This window comes from Procambarus clarkii, chromosome 32, assembly GCF_040958095.1.
Source record: "Procambarus clarkii isolate CNS0578487 chromosome 32, FALCON_Pclarkii_2.0, whole genome shotgun sequence".
NCBI classification, from domain to species: Eukaryota; Metazoa; Arthropoda; class Malacostraca; order Decapoda; family Cambaridae; genus Procambarus; species Procambarus clarkii.
The window spans coordinates 24,933,600-24,943,599 of NC_091181.1; the positions used below are offsets into that span (position 1 = coordinate 24,933,600).

The 10,000-nt window shown below is 47.5% G+C and overlaps 1 protein-coding gene across 1 annotated transcript in view; it reads left to right on the forward strand.

Annotated features, from left to right (window-relative positions):
- Positions 1-10,000, forward strand: part of LOC123759298 (uncharacterized) — a 193,599-nt gene that overhangs the window by 83,985 nt on the left and 99,614 nt on the right. The window lies entirely within an intron of this gene.

Sequence of the window (10,000 nt, forward strand, 5' to 3'; positions counted from 1 at the left end):
ACACACTAAAAAAAGTCTTTGATACAGTACCTGACATAAGACTGCTATTCAAACTTGAGAGGCAGGCGGTAGTAAGCAGAAAGGCCCTAGCATGGGTAAGGAACTACCTAACAGGAAGGAGCCAGAGAGTAATGGTAAAGGGCGAGAAGTCGAAATAGCGAACAGTAACAAGTGAAGTACCTCAAGGATCGGTGCTGGGACCAATTCTATTTCTAATGTACGTTAATGACACGTTTACAGCAGTAGAGTCCTACATGTCGACGTTCGCGGATGACGCAAAGTTGATGAGAAGAGTTGTGACAGATGAGGATTGTAGGATCCTCCAAGAGGACCTGGATAGGTTGCAGAGATAGTCAAAGAAATGGCTACTGGAGTTCAACACGAGCAAATGTAAAGTTATGGAATTGGGATTAGGTGATAAGAGACCAAAGGGACAGTACACAATGAAGGGGATCTGCCTACCTGTGACGACTCGAGAAAGAGACCTGGGCGTGGACGTAACACCTAATCTAACTCCTGAAGCACATATAAATAGGATATCAACAGCAGCGTACTCTACACTGGCAAAAGTTAAAACATCATTCAGAAACCTAAGTAAGGAGGCATTTAGGGCGCTTTGCGCTGCCTATGTAAGGCCAGTCTTAGAGTATGCTGCCTTATCATGGAGTCCTCACCTGAAGAAACACATAAGGAAACTTGAAAAGTTTCATTAGTTTGCAACGAGACTCGTCTCAGCGTTACGAGGGATGGGGTATGAAGAGCGTCTGAAGGAACTAAGCCTTACGACACTAGAAAAATGAAGGGAGAGGGGGATATGATAGGAACGTATAAAATATTCAGGGGAATTGACAGAGTCGAAATAGACGAAATGTTCACTCGGAATAGTAACAGAACGAGGGGACATGGGTGGAAGCTGGAAACTCAGATGAGTCACAGAAATGTTAGGAAGTTTTCTTTTAGCGTGAGAGTAGTAGGAAAATGGAATGCACTTGGGGAGCAGGTTGTGGAAGCAAATTTTATTCATAATTTTAAAACTAGGTATGATAAGGAAATAGGACCGGAGTCATTGCTGTGAACAATCGATGGCTCGAAAGGCGAGATCCAAGAGTCAATGCTCGATCCGGCAGGCACAAATAGGTGAGTGTACACACCTTATCCTCCACAATCTCACAGCATGGCTCAGTCAATCAAACCATGTCCTGAGAAGTGACGTGGGCTTATTAGCGTCGTCCAAAGTTTTAATTGGTCTGCCTGATTTAATCCAGTGCTTACAGATGGCGGCACGTCTATTTTTCCCTTTCGGCGCCATCTACTCCACCATAACCTAGACGGGGCATCGCCCGCACCCTGTGTAGCGATCTTTGCACATCCCTGCCTAAAACGTACCTCTCGTGGCTAAAACAAATATATAACTGAACACTAAATAGAACAGAACTAAGAAAGAGCAACCCGAAAAATTAAGGAAAAAACGAGTCGTACCGAGTTGTGAGAGTTAAGGAATTGTGAGCAATATCGGAAAAGAAACGGAGAAGAGAGAGAGAGAAACAGCAAAGGGAAAAATTCCACCCGTTAGCAACAGTAGAAATTTTACTTTGTGTTTCCGTGACGTCTGATGGATGAGACCGTGAATCAAAGTGGAGCGAGTCATCCAGCCTAACCCGCTTACCTCACAGGGCGCTCTAAGCAATCCACTGATCACCACCACCTCAGTAGCTCCGTAACAAGCATATGCTCACTTCAAGCTCCAAACTCACTCTAATTGGAAGCGGCAGCAATTCGTAATTAACGGGATTACAGGGCTATACAAGACATCTGGATTGCACAGGAGTTTATTACATATGCAATTTTAAATAAATCGCGAGTAGCCTATGGTGGTCCCAGCATGCCGTTAGTAGCTTGATGGAAGACTTTTGTGAGCCCGTTTATTACGTATATTTTTCGGTATATATAGTGTGACGATAATCTCTTTCAAGAGAGATTGAGCCTGCTCTTCCCTACATAATTACGTCAAAATACAAGATACTATATACAAGATACGTTCACCAAGTATCGCCAAACGTTTTGCCCAGAGAGCAAATCGTACCCCAACACCTGGCCACCGCCGTAACCAGCTAACTGCTCATCCTCTGCCTGCCTGTTGCTGATTGGCTGGTGTCCCGTCGCACGTGCCCTCCGCCACCACCACAAGTCGACGTCTGGGCTGCAGTGCGCCAGTCTCGTCAGAATATCTCAGTGCTCCATGCAGTTGACATCTCTCGCTGGTAGACTAAGCCTTGGCTTTCGTGTACTAAGGGAGGTGGCAGCTCGAAGCCAGTATTCCAGCACTCATATTTTATTTTGCTATCACTGTAACTTGTCTTAGCGTAACTTTTCATTTGCCAGTGATTATTCATGTTATTTTGTTGACTTGTCTTGCATATTTTTATGAGATTACCTTTATTCATGTCTTGTTTTCTAGAGTAATTAAAATTTCATTGTTTATATACTTGTGTTTTGTGTGTCTTCCCATTACCTTACCACAGACGAAAGGACCAACTTTTCTCTTTTTTTTTGTCATGTGACGAGGCCCTGCCCCTAGCTTTTGAAACAGCCGAACACCAACGCTTTACCGTCACAATAGAAAAACTATATATAAAGTGAGCAAGAGAGGAAAGCCAAGGATAATTATATTTAAACAACCCAGAAAAATATGTAGCCTCGCCAAAAATTAAATAGAAAATACTAAGATTAAGCTATTGTGCTGAAACTCATTCAGGCTTTTCTTGTGTCACTGTTGGATAGACTAAATCAGTTTATAGCAATTGTTGCAATAAATTGGAACCACTAAATATATTTATAAATACTAAACACTGTCTGAAAATATAATTCGTAATCGAAAAACGAGAATTGGACACATGGGCGTTACCAGCTGAGTGTGTGTAACCCGGCCACAGACCAAAGCCATTCCATCCAGCGGTCGACCCCACACACGTATTCATCAATTTTAACTTGCTGTTCAATAATGATAGTAGTGTAGTAGTAGGCATCCTTCAGTCTCGGGAGACTATGGAGTTGCGCCCTAGTTGTCAATCCTGGTGCAGCGTCTGGTGTGACTGATGAGGCCAATCCGAGAGTGGCAGTCCATCCCACACCGAGCACAAACGAAGTCCGATTCTGGTCTGTCTTCCTGGTTACCGGCTTTCCTTCTCTGTCTCTTTGCCTCCGATTCCTTGGCAAGTGACTCCTCGAACTTGGAGAGACCTCGTTGAACAGACTGCCTCCAGGCTGAACGGTCTGTAGCCAGTGTCTCCCATATAGCAAGATCGACGTCCATGGCTTTCAGGTCCCTTTTGCATACGTCTTTGTACCGTAGCTGGGGCTTGCCTACTGGACGCTTTCCCTGCCTCAGCTCTCCATACAGGAGATCCTTGGGGATCCTGCCGTCGCCCATTCGCACAACGTGCCCGAGCCAGCGCATTCGTCTCTGTTTCAGCATTGTGTACATGCTGGTGATTCTTGCTCTCCCCAAGACGTTGTTGTTTGTCACCTTGTCCTGCCAGGTGATGTCCAAGATGTGTCGAAGGCAGCGCATGTGGTAGGCATTCAGCCGTCTTTCCTGACGGGCGCGGAGTGTCCAAGACTCACTGCCATAAAGGAGAGTGCTCAGGACACAGGATCTGTAAACCTGAATCTTAGTATACTCAGTTAGCCTATTGTTGGCCCACACTCTCTTTGTCAGTCTGGACATGGTAGTAGATGCCTTACCGATGCGTTTGTTTAGCTCCGTATCAAGAGAGAGGGAGTCAGAGATTGTGGAGCCCAGGTACACGAAGTCGTGAACAACTTCCAGTTTGGAATCAGAGATGCCGATGTCAGGTGGGGAGTCCACTCCTTGTCCCATGACTTGTGTTTTCTTCAGACTGATGGTGAGTCCGAAAGCCTGAGAGGCCTCGCTGAAGCGGGTTATGAGCCGTTGGAGGTCTTCAGCTGAGTGGGCAGTGACTGCTGCGTCGTCGGCAAAGAGGAAGTCGCGCAGACACCTCAGCCGAACCTTTGTCTTGGCTCTCAGCCTGGCGAGGTTAAAGAGCTTCCCATCCGACCTGGTCCGGAGGTAAATGCCTTCCGTGACAGATCCGAAGGCGTGCCGCAGCATAACTGCGAAGAAAATCCCGAATAGGGTTGGAGCCAGTACGCAGCCCTGCTTTACTCCACTTCGGATGTCAAAGGCGCCTGATGTTAGGCCATCAAAGACCACGGTGCCCCTCATGTTCTCATGGAAAGATCTGATGATGCTGAGGAGCCTGGGTGGGCATCCGATCTTGGGGAGGATCTTGAACAGGCCATCCCTGCTGACGAGGTCGAAGGCCTTCGTCAGGTCTATGAAGGCTACAAAGAGTGGCTGCTTCTGTTCCCTGCATTTCTCCTGCAGTTGTCTGAGGGAAAAGACCATGTCGATGGTGGACCTGCCAGCTCTGAATCCACATTGTGATTCTGGATAAACTCTCTCTGCAAGTACTTGGAGCCTCTTCAATGCGACTCGAGCAAACAGCTTTCCGACAATACTGAGGAGGGAGATTCCACGGTAGTTGTTGCAGTCGCCCCTGTCACCTTTATTCTTATACAGTGTGACGATGTTGGCATCCCTCATGTCCTGTGGCACCTCTCCTTCTTCCCAGCAGAGGCAGAGAATTTCGTGCAGCTCCATGAGCAGGCTACCTCTGCAGCACTTCAAGGTCTCAGCAGGAATGCCATCTTTGCCAGGAGCTTTACCAGAAGCAAGGGAGTCTAGGGCATCGCTGAGTTCTTCCAGGGTCGGTTCACTGTCGAGCTCCATTAACACAGGCAGACACTCAATGGCGCTCAGGGCATCTTCGGTGACCACATTGTCCCTGGCGTATAGCTCAGAGTAGTGCTCGACCCAGCGCTTCAGCTGCAGTGTCTGGTCCTGAATCACCTCGCCAGTGGCAGATTTCAGAGGAGCGGTCTTCTTCTGGATTGGGCCGAGGGCCTGCTTGATGCCGTCATACATTCCCCTTACATTGCCTGTATCCGCTGCAGTCTGTATCTGGGAGCAGAGCTGGAGCCAATAGTTGTTGGCACATCGCCTGGCGCTCTGCTGCACTTTGCAGCGGACGGCCCGAAGGATCTGTAAGTTGCGCCGACTTGGGCAGGCTTTGTAGGCTGCCAAGGCGTTTCTCTTCTCTTCGATTACAGGTGTCATCTCTTCCGAGTGAGCCTCGAACCAGTCTGCCGACCTGCTGGTCTTCTTGCCAAAGGTGGAAATGGCAGCGTTGAACACAGCGTCTCTGAAGTGCTCCCATCTTTTACAGGCAGTGACCCCAGCTGGGCCAGGAAGAGCTTCCTCGAGCACGTGTGCAAAATCTTCCACCTTGTCCTGGTTGCGGGTCTTGGTGGTGTCGATGCGAGGTCTGCCCGCCTTTTTCGAGTGATGAATCTTCTTTGGTTGCATCTTGACCCTGCTACATACCAGGGAGTGGTCGGTGTCACAGACAGCACTCTGGTAGCTACGCGTAATCTTGACGCTGGGTAGACTTGCACGCCTGGTAAGAATCAGGTCAAGCTGGTGCCAGTGCTTGGATCTGGGGTGTCTCCAAGATACTCGGTGTTGAGGCTTTGTGCCGAAGAACGTGTTGGTGACACAAAGACCATGAAGGCAGCAGAGTTCTAGCAGACGTTGCCCGTTCTCATTCATCCTTCCTATGCCGAATTGACCCAGGCAAGTGGGCCAAATGTTGTGCTCGGCACCCACTCTGGCGTTGAAGTCGCCGAGGATGAACAGTGGCTCTTTTACAGGGATTCTCGCTATGACTCTGTTGAGGTCATCGTAGAATTTTTCCTTTGCCTCTGCTGGAGAAGTCAGGGTTGGTGCATATGCACTAATTACATTGACTGGTCCTGTTTGGGAGTACAGTTGCAGAGACAGAATTCGTTCGGTTTCCCCCATCGGTGGCATAATGTGTCCCAACAGTGTATTCCTGACGGCAAATCCCACACCATGTTCTCTGGTCTCATCTGGAGGTTTTCCTTGCCAGAAGAAAGAGAAGGTCCTCTCTCTCACAGATCCTGATCCTGGGAGCCTGGTCTCTTGGAGAGCAACAATATCCATCTGCAGCTTGCTCAGCTCCCTATCGATGATTGCTGTTTTTCGGGCGTCATTGATTTCTTGCAGGTCGTCAGAGAAACCTGGTGTCAGTGTCCTGACGTTCCATGTGCCCAGCTTTAGGGCAGTTGATATTTTCTTCTTTGGTTTGGTATTGCTTGGTGCAAAGTTGTCGGGCCGCTTGTCAGTTTTCACCCTAAACCCCACGCACCCAGTGAGGTTAACGGACCGTGGCGAGGCAACACCTTATTGGCTGAGGTTTGCCCAGCTTGAGGCGGGCGGTAGCTGCCCAGTGGGGCGCGATGACCCCTCCCACCGTCGGAAGCAACCCCTGGCGTCACACTCTTCGCCAATCGAGCAGAAGACTTAAAACCGGTAGACTGTCGCTTCCCGTGTTGGTTCGACGCTGTGAGGCGAAGCTGGAGTGTCCTCTCCAGGGCGCAAAGCCTGGGTAGGTAGATATGGAGGAGAAGCTGTTACCCATGCAGCAGGTCCCCCCTCTCCACGTTGCTGAAATTATCCAATAGAGAGGCAAATGCCAATACGCATGGTTCCAGCAACGTCGCAGGAGCTGCCAGAACGAGGTCGACGTCAACAACGAACTGCCTTAGGGGCTCCAACTCCGGATTTTTCCTCGAGGTTGACTCCTGAAGCCTTCCCAAAAACAAGGGTATGGCCGCAAGGCAGCGGAGGTTTAAAATCAGGGTTTTCCTTCCCCTAGATGGGCTGCCTTCCCAGGCTATCTAGTCCCATCTACCCGGAGCAGCTTGGTTTTAAGGTTTTAAGGTTTAGTAGTGTACTCAAATATAAATTAATATTATTATATATTAACATATTGTGCATATTTAGGCAAGGGTTAGGTTAGGTGTTTAGGTTCTGTTGGCGATTATTTGTAGTACGTGGGTGAAGCATTTACAGCGTTGTGGTTCGAACAAAACTCGTCAGTGAAGCACTTGTTCCGGAAGTGTTCGAACGAAATCAGTTGTGAGTCGTGTGTAAACCTTTTTTCATTCATAAACAGGGGGTTTGGCGGATGCATGGAATCACTTTTGGATCTTTGTTTGGAGGACGGGCTGCCGCCTCCACCGGGGATCGAACGCGGAACCTCAGGACTACGAATCCGAAGCGCTGTCCACTCAGCTGTCAGGCGGGGCTGGTGTGTACCATGTGTAGGTCGCTACCTTCTCTCTCCAAAAACCACAACCACCCTGTCCCAAAGACAACCATCTTCCCTCCACCACCACCTCTCCTACCAAACCGCCACCAATTTCCCAACTCCCGTATTACGACTGAAATATATTTACATCAAAGTTATTTATCGTTAAGTGGGAGGACGTGTAACATGCCCTAATTGGCCTGAATCAAACTGTCGTCACCCGTCAGAAAGACTAGAATAATTTGCCTATCAAGGTCCATCAGCCAATAGAAAAAGAGCAAGTTATTAACAGCAGGGTTGTACATTAGTGCTAGTCCGGCATTTGTGTCAACAAGCAAGTGTGATTAATTCTGCAGTCATCTTAATTTGGTGCTGGGCTTAAGGGGTATCAAACTGTGGAGGGTTGTTAAGTCAACCACAAGTGTTTACTGACCAACCAGCAAGAATACTCCGGATCTGGACATTGTCCAGAGCCAAGTAAACTCTAAATGTATATACACAGAGAAGCGATCATCTTTATATTTAGACAATGAAGAGAACTGTTGCACAACTGGGACCCATCTGTAGGTGACCCAGAGTGCCGTAAACCTTTTCTCAACTGTAGCCAGAAGAAATAAGCGGTAACCACATCTGTGCGATGGGTCGAGAAAGTCTTGGACAAGAGGAGAGCGTGTTTATCTCATCACAGTAGCAAGTTGATGAAGACCCAACACAAGGGCCACGACATCAGCTGATGTAGAATGCTGAATCAACCCGTAAGTGTCAAGCAGTAAGTAAGCAAGAGACATGTTCAGTTGATCACGCCGTGGATAGACTCAGGAGCTGTCAGATAGGGTGAAAATAGGTGTCAGGAACATCTTCATGAATACTGGTCATTTGCCACAAATGGTTACCGATTACTTGACACCCTGACACTTTGGTGAACTAATTCTGAATACTTTGGTTGTCCAAGCAACTGGAAACATATTGTTTTTGAATGTCAACTAATTATTCCCTATGCATAGTGGTATATAGTTTCATTCTTGTAGCTTGGACGTTTGGTGAGTGAAGAAGCGAGTGGTTCAGTGATGCAGTGTGTAGCTGTGTTATGTCAGGGGCAGTGGCTAACCAGCCTAGCCTAAGGGAGGAGACACTGCAGGCGATGAGTCACAATAACGTGGCTGAAGTAGGTTGACCAGACCACACACTAGAAAGTGAAGGGACGACGACGTTTCGGTCCGTCCTGGACCATTCTCAATCGACTTGAGAATGGTCCAGAACGGACCGAAACGTTGTCGTCCCTTCACTTTCTAGTGTGTGATCTGATCAACAGGAGACACTGTTCAGGAGGCCCAGGTTTGGGGCGTCCAGAACCTCCCAGCGAGCTCAGTAGAGTTCTGGGTTAGTCAACTTGCGTACCATCGTGGCAGAGTCGTTTAAGACAGGCGTCTGGGAATTACTAGATCGCGAGTTCAAGTCACTCCATTGCCTCAAGGTTATTTTCATATCTACATAAGCATAAACCATGATTTGCAAACCATTTTACATTGATCTCTGGGTTCTTGTATGCACAATACCGTAAGTAAAAACTGAAAACAAGATATATCATTCTCACATGCAAATTAACAATGTCTGCATACTGTTTGTGGCCATTATTTACTCGTAGCATCTTGGCCATGCAAATGTTAATGTGCCTATGGCGTTTCACAGAACCATTTTTAATTACTATTTGACTTGATATTATGTAAATTAACACATGCAAATTACGCTAAGCTACTTCGATTTCGTTTCGGCAAATCAATCTGTAGCTCCGAAACCAGACGAAAATATAAATTCAGGTTACTTCAGGTCGTTGGTGGGGAGTTTCAGTGAACATGTGACCAACAATAAAGCTATGTTGATGACCTGGAACCCGCTCTCTCATGGCGAAAGTGATCAGTTTTAAGAAGTTAAATAAGCAGCACATATCATTTCAAACATGTACAACTAGAGAAAATACGCATCCTGGAAAAGACCAGCCTTGCGTGATGTAATATTACCCATCAACTACAGTAGGGAAGCAGTGTTGGTGAGGGCAAGAGTGGTGGAAGTTCTGATGCCCCCAAGGCTTCCTGGACACCTTGAGTACAACCTCTCCTCCAACAATGAACGTCGCTATTCGCTCGTATGCGTTACCTAAGGCCAAACATTGTCGTACACAAAAATGGAAGCGGCTTGTGAAAGAGACGTACTGTCTCGTTTTCTGTTTTGGGTCCTCTGGTGGGTTAGGATAGACCACTTTAAATTGACCGTTTTCTTGACGTTGGGAAACCTTAGGAGGACGGACTTTTAAGAGAGACGTGAGATGGTGTGAGTGGAGACGGGTCCAGCAGCCTAGCCCCTGACGATACTATCTCTGCGGGCAGGTTTAACGAGTCTCTTACGGTGTCAGCTGTGTTGAGTGTAAGTCAGTAGTAACTCAGGGTCTTGCGAGGTGAGAGACACATTTGAGAGGCAACTTTATTAGAGATTCACTGTGGGATGGGATGACTCTGGACGTCGGTCGTGTGAGGAAGACAAAGATTATGGAGACTCCTCCCGCTGACTATGCTGAGGTAAGTTAGGTATAACACTAACACCAAACTGGAAAATCAATAGAGGGTGAATTTTGTGGTGTAACTAATGTAATACGACATAAACCCGTATCCTCATCATCTTACCCCCTTGCTTACCATCCACCATTTTACCCATCTACTAACCACTTACCACCTACAACTTCCATTCTC